The following is a 15986-nucleotide window of genomic DNA, read 5'->3' as shown; positions in this document are numbered from 1 at the left end:
TTCTGGTGCTTGCTTACAAGTCCCTACATAATGCTGCTCCAACCTACCTATCCTCCCTAATACACAAGTATGTCCCGTCGAGGCTCCTACGCTCTGCCAAAGGCTGACGTCTATCCTCTGTCCATACTCCCACATCTGATGCTCGCCTCCAAGATTTCTCCAGGGCTGCACCTTTTCTCTGAAACTCCCTTCCCTTCTCCGTAAGACTTTCACCCAGTCTGAACTCCTTCAAAAAATCTTTGAAAACATACTTCTCCAGGAAAGCATATCATTTAATCTGTTAGTGGATTTTCATTCCCTCCCCCCCGCCATGACTCCTCTCCTGCAACTGTCAAAAATAACCTACTAAGTTCCCAGTGAATACTTTTCTAGCAACCCATTTTATTACCCCTACTTATACCCTTTGTGTCACTGTACCTCACTCCCTCTAACATGTAAGCTCATTGAGCAGGGCCCTCAACCCCTCTGTTCCTGTACGTCCAGTTGTCTGGTTACAATTACGTGTCTGTTAGTCCACCCATTGTACAGCGCTACGGAATTTTGCTGGCGCTATATTAATAATAAAATAATAAAAATAATATCTGTCATACATTAGTGGGGAGTTACTGATTGACTTAGAGCGTCTGTGACCACTCTAAGACAATCAGCAGGACCCGCACTGCCCAGATGCTGCAGGAGACTTTTTTATTACAGAGCTTTTCAGAAAGCAGGACAGGGTGATCTAGTGCTGGAACACAGACTTTGGAGTTAAACCATTCGCAAATGATTTAATTCCTGAAGATGAGCCAGTGTTATGGACATCCTGGCACCATAACAACTTTATTTTGATGACGTTTCTATGGTGTCCAAACTGGTCCTTTAATTATAGAAAGGTATAGAAAGTGCAGGGAGGTATACAGTGTATGTATATTTTATTTATCTAACGCTAACAGGTGTACTCAGCACTTTACAGGTTACATTACAGTAGAGGGAGGTGCAGTAGGTATACAGTGTATGTATATTTTATTTATATAGTGCTAACAGGTGTACTCAGCACTTTACAGGTTACATTACACTAGAGGGAGGTACAGTAAGTGCAGTAGGTATACAGTGTATGTTTATTTTATTTATAAAGCGCTAACAGGTGTACTCAGCGCTTTACAGGTTATATTACAGTAGAGGGAGGTACAGTAAGTCCAGTAGGTATGCAGTGTATGTATATTGTATTTATATAGCGCTAACAGGTGTATTCTGCACTTTACAGGTTACATTACAGTAGAGGGAGGTACAGTAAGTGCAGTAGGTATACAGTGTATGTATATTATATTTATATAGCACTAACAGGTGTACTCAGCACTTTACGGGTTACATTACAGTAGAGGGAGGTACAGCAAGTGCAGTAGGTATACAGTGTATGTATATTTTATTTATATAGCCCTAACAGGTGTACTCAGCACTTTACAGGTTACATTACAGTAGAGGGAGGTACAGCAAGTGCAGTAGGTATACACAGGGCCGGTGCAAGGATTTTTGGCTACACAGGCGAAGATGAATTTTGCCGCCCCCCCACACACAAATAAGATGTATCTTTAGCGGTGTCTCATATCCAGCCTTTTGAAATCCCCATGTAGTGTATTGTACCCCCCTTTAGTGTGTCTTACACCCCCTTGTATGTCTCTTACAACCCCCATGTGTATCTCCTTTCCCCCCCTCAGCCCCTTTGTGTGTCTTTCTTTCCCACAGCCCTTTTCTGTGGGTCTCTCCCCTCAGCCTGTTTTTTGTGTGTCCCTCTTCCCCTCAGGCTCCTTTGTGTAACTTTTCCCTCCCAAGCCATATAGACATAGATATATAGCTACACACACACATACAGGCACATAGTCACAGAAATATGCAGGCACACAATCAAACAAACACAGCCATACAGGCACACAGTCATACAATCAACACATACAGGTACACAGACATACAGTCATACAGACACACACACACAGACATGCAGACACTGGCATATAGATAAATAAAAACACAGTTATACAAACACAGACATACAGAGACATGAAGATGCAGGCATACAGAGACATAACGAACAATGCATACAGAGACATATATACACAGACAGTCACACAAAGATATACAGAACAAGGCATACAGAGACATATGGATACAGTCATACAGCGACATACAGGCATACAGGGACATTCAGAAACACACGGACACAGTCATATAGAGACATACAGACACAGACAGACAGTCATACAGAGACATGCAGACAGGTATACAGAGCAGGGGCAGATCCAGAACCTAATCTTGGGTGGGTGGGGGGGGGGGGGGGGGGGGGGGGGGAGGTGGTAATGAGTTTTAGTGGGGTAATAGGGGCTCTAATTAAGGAGTTAAGGGCTGTAGTAGGGGGACAGGGGCTGTAGTTGAGAGTTAGGGGCTGTAATTGGGGGCTTAGGAAATGTAGTGGGGAATTGGGGCTGTAGTAGGGGGTTAGGGACTGAAGTAGGTTGATGGCTGCAAGTGGGAACAGGGGCTGTAGTGTGGGGGATATGGGCAGCAATTTGGGGGAGAGGGGCTGTAGTGGGGGAATAGGGGCTGTACTGGAGCTATGGGGTAAAAGGGAGTGGAAGGGATGTGAAGTAAGGGAGTTAGAGGCTGTAGAAGGGAGTATAGGGGCTGGGGTGGGAGCAAAGGGGCAATGTGGTTGGAAATGGGCAGTAGAGGGGGGACACAGGGGCAGTAGAGGGGGACACAGGGGCAGTATGGTGTGGGCACAGGCTGTAACGAGGGACACTGAGGCAATAAAGTGGTGTCACAGGGACAGTATGGTAGGGGGTAAATGGGAAGTAGAGGGGGGGCAGGGGCTGTTGAGGCGGGTAGAGGAAGTAGAGGGGGGAGACAGGGGCAGTAGAGGCGTGTGAAAGGGGGGCAGAGGCAGGGGCTGTAGAGGGAAATAGGAGGCGGCACAGGGGATAAAGAGGGGGGCACAAAAGCAATGGGGGGGGCATGGGCAGTATAGTGGGGACAGGGGCTGTAGAGAGGGGCATGGGCTGTAGAGGGGGCAGGGGCTATTGAGGGGCTGTAAAGGGGGCAGGGGTAGTATGATGGGGCAGGGGCTATAGAGGTGGCAGGGGTAGTATGGTGGGGGCAGGGGGGAGTATGGTGGGGGCAGGGGGGAGTATGGTGGGGGCAGGGGGGAGTATGGTGGGGCAGGGGGAGTATAGTGGGGGCAGGGGGAGTATAGTGGGGGCAGGGGGAGTATAGTGGGGGCAGGGGGAGTATAGTGGGGGCAGGGGGAGTATATTGGGGGCAGGGGGAGTATATTGGGGGCAGGGGGAGTATATTGGGGGCAGGGGGAGTATAGTGGGGGCAGGGGCTGTAAAGGGGGCAGTATGGTGGGGCAGGGTCTATAGAGGGAAATAGAAGTGCTGTAGAGGGGCACATGGGGCAGTAGAGGGGGCAGAGGCACTATGGTGGGGCAGGGGCTATAGAGGGGCTGTAAAGAGGGCAGGGGTAGTATGGTGGGGCAGTTTGGAGGGGTAGGGGCTGTAGAGGGGGCAGGGGCTATAGAGGTGTCAGGGGTAGTATGGTGGGGCAGGGGCTATAGAGGTGGCAGGGGAGTATAGTGGGGGCAGGGGCTATAGAGGTGGCAGGGGAGTATAGTGGGGGCAGGGGCCGTATGGTGGGGGCAGGGGGAGTATAGTGGGGGCAGGGGCCGTATAGTGGGGGCAGGGGCCGTATGGTGGGGGCAGGGATAGTATGGTGGGGGCAGGGGGAGTATAGTGGGGGAAGGGGGAGTATAGTGGGGGAAGGGGGAGTATAGTGGGGGCAGGGGGAGCAGGGGGAGTATAGTGGGGGAAGGGCAGTATAGTGGGGGCAGGGGCAGTATAGTGGGAGTGAGCAGTATAGTGGGGGCAGGGATAGTATAGTGGGGGCAGGGATAGTATGGTGGGGCAGGGATAGTATGGTGGGGGCAGGGATAGTATGGTGGGGGCAGGGATAGTATGGTGGGGGGCAGGGGGAGTATGGTGGGGGCAGAAGGAGTATGGTGGGGGGCAGAAGGAGTATGGTGGGGGGCAGGGGGAGTATGGTGGGGGCAGGGGGGAGTATGGTGGGGGCAGGGGGGAGTATGGTGGGGGCAGGGGGAGTATGGTGGGGGGCAGAAGGAGTATGGTGGGGGCAGGGGGGAGTATGGTGGGGGCAGGGGCTGAAGAAAGGGGCTGAAAAAAAAAACGTTTTGATTTAAAAAAAAAAAAAAAAAAATGCTACAAGTTCTTCCCCCACCCCCTCCCAGAGACTTACCTTGGTCCAGGAGGGAAAACCTTACCCCTGGTGGTCGGATGGGATGGGATGGGATGGGATGGGCTGCACTGGAGGCTGGAGGCTGGAGCTGCAATCAGGACCGCTGGGGAGTCTGGGAGCAGTAGAAGTCCCGCCCCCTTCTGACATCATCAGAGGAGGACGGCTGACTTCACTGCCAGGCTCCTGTGTGCTGGCTGCAGGGAGAGAGGTGAGATTAAAAATCCGAGTCTCCAGCCAGAGGCAGGGGATTCGGATTTTTGCGCCCCCCTCCTCTGGCGCCCTAAGGCGGCCGCCTGTGCCGCCTTATGGACGCGCCGGCCCTGGGTATACAGTGTATGTATATTTTATTTATATAGCCCTAACAGGTATACTCAGCACTTTACAGGTTACATTACAGTAGAGGGAGGTACAGTAAGTGCAGTAGGTATACAGTGTATGTACATTATATGTGTATAGCGCTAACAGGTGTACTCAGCACTTTACAGGTTACATTACAGTAGAGAAAGGTACAGTAAGTGCAGTAGGTCTACAGTGTATGTATATTTTATTTATATAGTGCTAACAGGTGTACTCAGCACTTTACAGGTTACATTACAGTAGAGGGAGGTACAGTAAGTGCAGTAGGTATACAGTGTATGTACATTATATTTGTATAGCGCTAACAGGTGTACTCAGCACTTTACAGGTTACATTACAGTAGAGGGAGGTACAGTAAGTGCAGTAGGTCTACAGTGTATGTATATTTTATTTATATAGTGCTAACAGGTGTACTCAGCACTTTACAGGTTACATTACAGTAGAGGGAGATACAGTAAGTGCAGTAGGTATACAGTGTATGTATATTTTATTTCTATAGCGCTAACAGGTGTACTCAGCACTTTACAGGTTACATTAAAGTCGAGGGAGGTACAGTAAGTGCAGTAGGTATACAGTGTATGTATATTATATTTATATAGCACTAACAGGTATACTCAGCGCTTTACAGGTTACATTACAGTAGAGGGGGGTACAGTAAGTGCAGTAGGTATACAGTGTATGTATATTTTATTTATATAGCGCTAACAGGTGTACTCAGCACTTTACAGGTTACATTACAGTAGAGGGAGGTACAGTAAGTGCAGTAGGTATACAGTGTATGTATATTTTATTTATATAGCGCTAACAGGTGTACTCAGCACGTTACAGGTTACATTACAGTAGAGGGGGGTACAGTAAGTGCAGTAGGTATACAGTGTATGTAGATTTTATTTATATAGCGCTAACAGGTGTACTCAGCACTTTACGGGTTACATTACAGTAGCGGGAGGTACAGTAAGTGCAGTAGGTATACAGTGTATGTACATTATATTTGTATAGCGCTAACAGGTGTACTCAGCACTTTACAGGTTACATTACAGTAGAGGGAGGTACAGTAAGTGCAGTAGGTATACAGTGTATGTATATTATATTTATATAGTGCTAACAGGTGTACTCAGCACTTTACAGGTTACATTACAGTAGAGGGAGGTACAGTAAGTACAGTAGGTATACAGTGTATGTATATTTTATTTATATAGCGCTAACAGGTGTACTCAGCACTTTACAGGTTACATTACAGTAGAGGGGGGTACAGTAAGTGCAGTAGGTATACAGTGTATGTAGATTTTATTTATATAGCGCTAACAGGTGTACTCAGCACTTTACAGGTTACATTACAGTAGAGGGAGGTACAGTAAGTGCAGTAGGTATACAGTGTATGTACATTATATTTGTATAGCGCTAACAGGTGTACTCAGCACTTTACAGGTTACATTACAGTAGAGGGAGGTACAGTAAGTGCAGTAGGTATACAGTGTATGTATATTATATTTATATAGTGCTAACAGGTGTACTCAGCACTTTACAGGTTACATTACAGTAGAGGGAGGTACAGTAAGTACAGTAGGTATACAGTGTATGTATATTTTATTTATATAGTGCTAACAGGTGTACTCAGCACTTTACAGGTTACATTACAGTAGAGGGGGGTACAGTAAGTGCAGTAGGTATACAGTGTATGTAGATTTTATTTATATAGCGCTAACAGGTGTACTCAGCACTTTACAGGTTACATTACAGTAGAGGGAGGTACAGTAAGTACAGTAGGTATACAGTGTATGTATATTTTATTTATATAGCGCTAACAGGTGTACTCAGCACTTTACAGGTTACATTACAGTAGAGGGGGGTACAGTAAGTGCAGTAGGTATACAGTGTATGTATATTTTATTTATATAGTGCTAACAGGTGTACTCAGCACTTTACAGGTTACATTACAGTAGAGGGAGATACAGTAAGTGCAGTAGGTATACAGTGTATGTATATTTTATTTCTATAGCGCTAACAGGTGTACTCAGCACTTTACAGGTTACATTAAAGTCGAGGGAGGTACAGTAAGTGCAGTAGGTATACAGTGTATGTATATTATATTTATATAGCACTAACAGGTATACTCAGCGCTTTACAGGTTACATTACAGTAGAGGGGGGTACAGTAAGTGCAGTAGGTATACAGTGTATGTATATTTTATTTATATAGCGCTAACAGGTGTACTCAGCACTTTACAGGTTACATTACAGTAGAGGGAGGTACAGTAAGTGCAGTAGGTATACAGTGTATGTATATTTTATTTATATAGCGCTAACAGGTGTACTCAGCACGTTACAGGTTACATTACAGTAGAGGGGGGTACAGTAAGTGCAGTAGGTATACAGTGTATGTAGATTTTATTTATATAGCGCTAACAGGTGTACTCAGCACTTTACGGGTTACATTACAGTAGCGGGAGGTACAGTAAGTGCAGTAGGTATACAGTGTATGTACATTATATTTGTATAGCGCTAACAGGTGTACTCAGCACTTTACAGGTTACATTACAGTAGAGGGAGGTACAGTAAGTGCAGTAGGTATACAGTGTATGTACATTATATTTGTATAGCGCTAACAGGTGTACTCAGCACTTTACAGGTTACATTACAGTAGAGGGAGGTACAGTAAGTGCAGTAGGTATACAGTGTATGTATATTATATTTATATAGTGCTAACAGGTGTACTCAGCACTTTACAGGTTACATTACAGTAGAGGGAGGTACAGTAAGTACAGTAGGTATACAGTGTATGTATATTTTATTTATATAGCGCTAACAGGTGTACTCAGCACTTTACAGGTTACATTACAGTAGAGGGGGGTACAGTAAGTGCAGTAGGTATACAGTGTATGTATATTTTATTTATATAGTGCTAACAGGTGTACTCAGCACTTTACAGGTTACATTACAGTAGAGGGATTTACAGTAAGTGCAGTAGGTATACAGTGTATGTATATTTTATTTATATAGTGCTAACATGTGTACTCAGCACTTTACAGGTTACATTACAGTAGAGGGAGGTACAGTAAGTGCAGTAGGTATACAGTGTATGTATATTTTATTTATATAGCGCTAACAGGTGTACTCAGCACTTTACAGGTTACATTACAGTAGAGGGAGGTACAGTAAGTGCAGTAGGTATAAGGTGTATGTATATTTTATTTATATAGTGCTAACAGGTGTACTCAGCACTTTACAGGTTACATTACAGTAGAGGGGGGTACAGTAAGTGCAGTAGGTATACAGTGTATGTAATTTTTTTATTTACATAGTGCTAACAGGTGTACTTAGCAGCTGGTACTAGTCTAATATAACATAATATATTATAATTTGATTAAACACTTCATCGTCCTTTTCTAAATGTATTACAATTTTGAGTCATGTTTAACGTATGGTGCATATACCGGCAGAAACCTTTCCATTTCACTTTGAAACTTTTGTATTTATTTTTCATTTATTTCCTTCTGATCACAAAGAAAAACTGTTTCTTGTGAACTAGAATAAACCAGGAAACGCTAAATATCTGCAATAGCTCTTGTCATCCTGATTCGGCATAAAGCGATTCACTTTATTATTTCGCCATATTTGTCTTTGGTACGTTGACATTGTCGTACTTATAATTCTGTTAAAATTGGCAGTACCAGTTAAATATAGAAACACGTCTCCCCGCGAATTTTTTAGCAAGTCATAGCCGCACATTTCCAGGTTCTGATATTAGCCAAGCAATTGTAAATAATTAAGGGTGTTATCGTATATTTCTTTACGATTTCCCAATTATACTTCCTTGTTCCTTCATGCTGCACTTTTTACAGCTATGCCAAAGGCAAAACAAATTCCTCTTCCAAGTGTGTATTTTTAATGTTACATTATCAGGCTTATTTACCAAAGTGAATTCAAAGGCAATTTTGCATTTAAAGGGATAATTTTAAATTCCCACCTCCTCTGTTTGCAGAATAAGCTACAAAAAATAAGTTGTGTTTTTTAGCTGACATCCAACACCGGTTGAATGAAGCTCCTGCTGCTGACTTCCATTGCTCTGTCTGAGATCACATGGACTTTGCGCTGTCCAATCACAGACTTCTCATTTCGCCGGCTCAGAGAGCATATGTGCGCTCTTGGACCGCCAGGGGAGGAAGTGGAGAGTAGGAAGAGGTACAAGTTAAAAAACCAACAAAAACTGTATGCAATGAAGGAAGGCAGGCAGGAGCACACGGTCAAGGAAAATCTATCTTCACTTTTGTGGCAAGTCACATGTGCCAGGAGTGTAACTATCCCCCAGCACACACTTAAAATAACTCAGTATGTGCAGTGTTTCAAGCAGAAACATACATACATACTCCTGCCACCACGACCACTTCAAATCACTAGGGAGAAGACATGGAACACGGGCGAATTGGTCTAGAGACGCTGCACACAGAGTTTATTTTTGCAGCGTTTCTGACTTACTATTTTGCTTATGTGTATATGTATCCCTCCCATGCTGGCTTTTTACATTTAAAGAAATAAAGGTCGCTTTTCACTAAAGATGGAGAATTTTACTTGAATGTGTCGTTCTGGATCCATCGTACACAGTGAGCTCGATCCCCCCTGAGCCGGCAAGTGAGAGTGGCACAAAATCCACTCATTGTGTGTGAGTTTACAAATCGTATTTGCAATTTAATCCCAATATTATCGTTTTATGTGTATGGACTGTCTGCACTATATTGTTGTTTGTTTTTTAACCCCTTAGTGACCAGATCGTTTTTCAATTTTCTTACCGTTAAGGGTCAGGGCTCTTTTTACATTTCTGCGGTGTTTGTGTTTAGCTGTAATTTTCCTCTTACACATTTACTGTACCCGCACATATTTTATATACCGTTTTTCTCGCCATTAAATGGTCTTTCTAAAGATACCATTATTTTCATCATATCATATAATTTACTATAAAATAAAATAAAATATGATACAAAACACCTTTTCTAACTTTGACCCCCCACGCATCAACAACCGCCAAAAAACACCCGTGCTAAAAAGTTTCTAAATTTTGTCCTGAGTTTAGAAATACCCAATGTTAACATGTTCTTAGCTTTTTTTTTTGCAAGTTATAGGGCAATAAGTACAAGTACCAGTTTGCTATTTCCAAACCATTTTTCTTCAAAATTAACAAAAGTTACATTGTTACACTGATATCTGTCAGGAATCCCTAAATAACCCTCATATATTTTTTAAAAGAAGACAACCTAAGGTATTAAACCTGGGGTATTTTGACTCTTTTCATGTAACCATTTTACTACCACTCTATGCCAAATAAAATAAAAAACAAAAAAACATTAATTGCTGATTTTTTGACACACATAGCAATTTAAGAATACATGTACAGAGAACTTTAATGGTTACTGCCAAAGAACACCCCAATATGTGTTCAGCAACATCTCCTGAGTACAGTGATATCACCCATGTATAGGTGTGTCGGGTTCTCTGGGGGCTAAAAGACCTTATTTGGAGGGTGCGCATTACAGTTTTCCTACTTGGAATTTTCACAGCTGGTCATCATGCACCCATGTCCTATTTGGGACATTTTTGAAGCCGGACAATGCAATTTACCCCATTAAACCATATATTTATGAAAAGTAGACACCCTAGGGTATTTCAGCTGGTGGTATTTTAAGACTTTCCATGCACTAATTCTACCACCAATCTTTGACAACCTTTTGGGTAGTCATTTTTTTTGTTATTTTTCTCTCACAATGTACTTTAGGCACGGATTCTCAATTCCTGTTATGTGTTACTGACAAGGAACACCCCAATATGCGTTCAGCAACATCCCCCGAGTACAACAGTGTCCCCAATGTACAGGCTTTATGGGTTTTTGCAAACTTACAGGGGCCAAATGTAGGGCTTTCCCCTTTTCCATGCACATTGAAATTTGTCAGATTGGTTTGCTGGGCGTATGTTGCCTTTGAGACCGTATAGCAGCCCAGGAATGAAAATTAACCCCATCATGGCATACCATTTTCAAATGTAGACAACCCAGGGTATTCAAAATGGGGTATTTTCAGTCTTTGTAGAAGCCTCTTAGTCACAAACCCTGGTCAAAATTAGTGTTTATATTTGTTTTTTTGCATTTTTTTTTACACATAAACTGCCATTTCACCAATGATATTATCAGTATAATACATTGTACTGCTCTAAAATTTTTTACTCACTTAGCTGACTTAGCTAATTTTTCCAGTATTGCTATTGTGACCTTTCATTTGTAATTCACTTTGAGTTCTCACTTAAGTGAAAATCCCTGCATGCAATTATCTTTATATGTGTTCTATGGTAATGGCTGATTTCATTTGAAAAGCATTAGTCATAATTCTGGAATCGGAACACTGTAGTTATAAATGTACAATGTTAGAACAATAAATCATGTCTTTGTTCAATCAAGCTGAAATCCACTAGGGTTATTCACCTCCAGGATTATTCACAGACACTATTATTCACTAAAATGAAGATTGCTGGGAATTCAAAATTAAGTGTTGACATTTGAATGCAGGGGTGGACTTGTGTGTAGTGTTGGTGCTTGAAATTCACTTTAGTAAATAATTCTGAGAGTTTCCCTTTAATGTATTTATTAGTTACCGTAGACATTACGTGATTGTCCAGGAAGTTTTTTGCAATCAAAACCACTTAACGTAACGAGTATCTAGTGTGGGTTTTTGTTACTAATTTAATACGAGAACTTAATTTGATCATAATAGACATAGCAGTACGTGTCTCAGTTAGTGTACCATGACCACTTGAAATAACATCTAATGAGTAAACTTTCTTTTTCCTGTTTTATCATTTATTTCAATGGAGAATTTTCCACATTAAACTGGCACAATACGTCAAAATGCCCTAAGGATTTTCTAATAGTATTTATTCATCTATTCCAGTGAACAGGCATGCTTCTTATTACTGAATAGTGGAAAATATATCTAATCTTATGTATAAATGGAGTTTAGAGAAATGTGTTACATGTCCAGAGCAGCCGTACTACAGTTACATAGTTACAAAGGCTTTTGCTCTAAAGGCAAAAAAAAAACAAAAAAAACAAAAAACAAAACGGTGTTGAAACAATTCAGTTTGAAATTCCTTCTTCACCCCAGAATGTCAGTCAGATTTATCCTTGGATCAAGAAGCTATTACCCTACACTAAAAAATTATATCTTTGAATATTCTGTTTTTGCAAGTATGCAACTAGTTGCTGGGTTTTTTTTCAATTCTTTATTTTATTCGTGCATAGTGGGAACAAACGTTTGCACAAATACGTAAACATCTTAGAACATTGGCATGGCATCAAAAACAGTGCACATTTTTTGTTTTTTGAAAGTCAAGGCATAGAATAAGTTGAGTGTAGAGCAGGCTGACACTAAAGAGAGATGACCACATATTTACAATGGTAAGCAGATGAATACACGATAGGTTTAACTAGTGCTTGGGGATATTAGACTAATGTGTCTGCTGTGGTTTCCACCGGAGGAGTGCATTAAAGTAGCCTGCAAAATGAATAATAGTGAGACAGGGTTCAATACTTAGCTGAACAAAGTTGGCTTAACACAATGCCTATGTGATACCTCAAAGGGAAACATGTTGTTGAGAACCCCGCTATTTTAATGGGCTTGCATTGGGTGTATATAAACAAAATAATATATGCTAGGCTTACTGGCTACATTGCCATATTTGGCATTAATATCTTAAAATGCAAGTGAATTAAGCAAACCAGGAAAAGTACAACAGGAGGAGTTCAGCAGTCCACTGGTACCTGCTTCACTCTGCTAAGCCTGAGGTGAGTAAGGCTGGTACATGAGTAGTCGGGTGAGGAGTCCTCGGCAGTCCAGTGGTACTCACGACAACCTTGTAGGTAGGAGCAACAGGTATCCCTGCGAAATGTAAGGTAGGTATGGGACACATGCAGCCAGTCCGCCTTAGGCCCTCAACCCAAGCCAGTCCTTGAGGCCCGCCGCCCGGCAGCAAGAATCCGCTTGGCAATATGTTGTGGCCAGTCGGTCTCGACGGGGTGTCGCGGGAGGCATTGGAACCGTGCAGGCTTGCTGGTGTGAAGCTGTGCCGTTTTCCGAATTGCTAAGTGGAGGGACCGGCCTCTGATATGGAGTTTAGTCCATAAGTGATTGCTGAGCCGTTCAAGAAATTCCCAAATGCGTTCAGGTGGCTTGGTGAGGGAGCGTTTTGGCGCCTGTCGTGCTTTGGCCGCCATCTTGGCTGGACCCCTGTAGTCCTGTTTAGCTGCATGTCTCGTCGCTTGTTGGAGCTGTGTAGGGGGGGTAATCGTCCCCTGCGAGGACCGGGATATCCCCCGCCGGTCCAGAGGGGGGTAGCGGGGCAGTCGTCAGGTTGCGCTTAGGAGCAGGTCCTATGCTGGGGGATCGTCCGCCTCCCCCAGGCCTCGGGCTCCGCTCCAGTTTAGGCTGTATGGTCGGTGCTTGTGCTCGCAGTGTGTAGCGGTGCAAGTCGGGTGTCATTCTGTTCCCCGTAAGGTCCTGCACCAGTTTTTGGGTCCCGTGTGGTGCTGGCATTGTTAATTTAGCCAGGATTGCCATGTTTCTGCCCGTTGTTGCTGGAGCTCTCATAGAGCACGTCCTGCCATGTTGGCTGTCAAGCCCCGCCCCCGCAACTAGTTGCTGTTTAAACATCTGTATGGACTCTGATAAAACCATCTCTTCAGGCAGAGAATTCCACATCCTTATTGTTCCTACGGTAAAAAAACTTCCCTTTACCTTAGACTAAATCTTCCAGTCTAAACGCATGACCTCGTGTCCTATTTATATACCGAATATACTAGAGTATAAGCCGAGTTTTTCAGCACATTTTTTGTGCTGAAAAACCCCCACTCGTCTTATACTCGAGTCAATTGTCTGTATTATGGCAATTTACATTGCCATAATACAGTCAAGGACCGGGGGCTGACAGGAAGCTGTAACTTACCTTTCCTGCAGCTCCTGTCTGCTCCCTTCTCTCTCCTCCGGTCCGTGCAGCTCCCAGGTCAGCCACCTCTGCAAGTCTTGCGAGAGCCGCGGGGTCAGAGCGTTGCCACGGGTTACCATGGCAACGCTCCGCGCGGCCGCGAGACTTGCAGAGGTAGCTGACCTGGGAGCTGCACGGACCTGAGGAGAGAGCAGGGAGCTGACAGGAGCTGCTGTGAAGGTAAGTAAGAGCTCTCTGCCAGCCCCCCTCCTACAGCCCATCCACTGGACCACCAGGAGCCCCCCTCCCTGGCCAGCTAACAAGCAGGGAGGGGGGACGAAAAAAAAAAATCAAAAAATTATAATAAAATAAAATAAATAATAATATAAGAAAAAAAATAATATTAAAATAATAATAATTAAATAATAATAAAAAAATGCCCACCCCCACCAATGCTCTGCATCACACACACACACACTGCACTCATACACACACACTGCACTCATACACACACACACTGCATACACACACTGCATACACACACACTGCATACACACACACTGCACTCATACACACACCCTGCATACACACACTGCATTCATACACACACACTGCACTCATACACACACACTGCACTCATGCACACACACTGCACTCATAATATACACACTGCATTTATACACACACACTGCACTCATACACACACTGCATTCATACACACACTGCATTCATTATATACACACACTGTAAATAAATATTCAATTAATATAATTTTTTTAGGATCTAATTTTATTTAGAAATTTACCAGTAGCTGCTGCATTTCCCACCCTAGTCTTATACTCGAGTCAATAAGTTTTCCCAGTTTATTGGGGTAAAATTAGGGGCCTCGGCTTATATTCGGGTCGGCTTATACTCGAGTATATACGGTAGTCCTGTTTGTAAATAGATTTCCACATAATGGTTTGTATTGGCCCTGGATATATGTGTATAATGTGATCATATCCCCTCTAAGGTGACGCTTTTCTGAACTAAAGATATTCAAATTTGTTAACCTTTCTTCATTGCTAAAAAGATCAATTCCTTTTGTTAATTTTGTAGTCCGTCACTGCACTTTTTCCAGTGCCATAATATCCTTCTTTAGAACAGGTGCTTAAAATTGCACAGCATATTCAATATGTGGTCTTACCAGTGATTTATAAAGAGGCAAAATGAGATTCTCATCCCGAGAATTAATGCCCTTTTTATGTATGACAATACCTTACTGGCCTTAGCCACTGTTGATTGACATTGCACATTGTTGCCTAGATTATTGTCTATAACAATTCCCAAGTCCTTCTTGCTTGTGCTTTCTTTCCCCCGAAGTGCATAACTTTTTTCTTTGAGTTTGAACACTAATCTATTGTGTTGAACTGTATCAAAAGCCTTGTCAAAATCCAAGTAGATCACATCTACTGAAACACCAAGATCTATACTTCTACTTACTTCTTCATAGAATGCAATAAGGTTAGTTTGACATGACCTGTGTTTCATAAAACAATGCTGATTTTTGGTGATAACCACGTTCTTCTCAAGGAATTCCTGAATATTATCCCTTAATAACCTTTCAAATACTTTCCCAGCCACATAAGTTAAACTCACAGGTCTATAATTTCCAGGCAAAGATTTTAAAACAGTTTTTGAATATAGGAACCACATCTACTGTCCTCCAATCCTCTGGTACAATTCCTGAAAGAAAAGAATCTTGAAAGATTAAAAACAATTGACCACTTATTTCCACACTTATCTCCTTAAGTACTCATGGATGAATACCATCAGGCCCTGGAGCCTTTTTTATAATAACGTTATTTAGTTGCTGCAGCACCTTGTCTTGAGTCATCCAATTACAATTTGCCTTCAAATTTTTTGCAGCAATCATTTGCATATCTATAGCCATAGGTTATTCCTTAATATATACCAAGGAGAAATAGTTATTTAAAATGTCTGCCTTTTCTTGGTCTTCATTAACTAACACCCCCATCCCGGTTTTCAGTGTACCTACACTTTCATTTTTAATATTTTTTTTTTAGAATTGATGTACTTAAAACATGCTTTGGGGTTGGTTTTGCTCTCTGACTATCATCTTCTCATTTTGTACTTTAGCAAATCTAACCGCCTTTTTGCACACAATTCTGGCTTTATTAAATTTTTTATTACTATTATTTTATGTTATTATTTTATCATTTATATAGCCAACAAATTCCTTAGCACCTTACTGGATTTAGGGTGGACTAACAGACACGTAATTGCAACCAGACAAATCTACACACAGGAACAGAGGGATTGAGGGCCCTGCTCAATGAGCTTACATGCTAGAGAGAGTGGGGTATAGTCATACAAAGGGCATAAGTA

Source organism: Pelobates fuscus, chromosome 3 (genome assembly GCF_036172605.1).
Source record: "Pelobates fuscus isolate aPelFus1 chromosome 3, aPelFus1.pri, whole genome shotgun sequence".
NCBI classification, from domain to species: domain Eukaryota; kingdom Metazoa; phylum Chordata; class Amphibia; order Anura; family Pelobatidae; genus Pelobates; species Pelobates fuscus.
The sequence above is the reverse complement of the archived record's forward strand: the minus strand, read 5'-3'. Positions refer to the sequence as shown.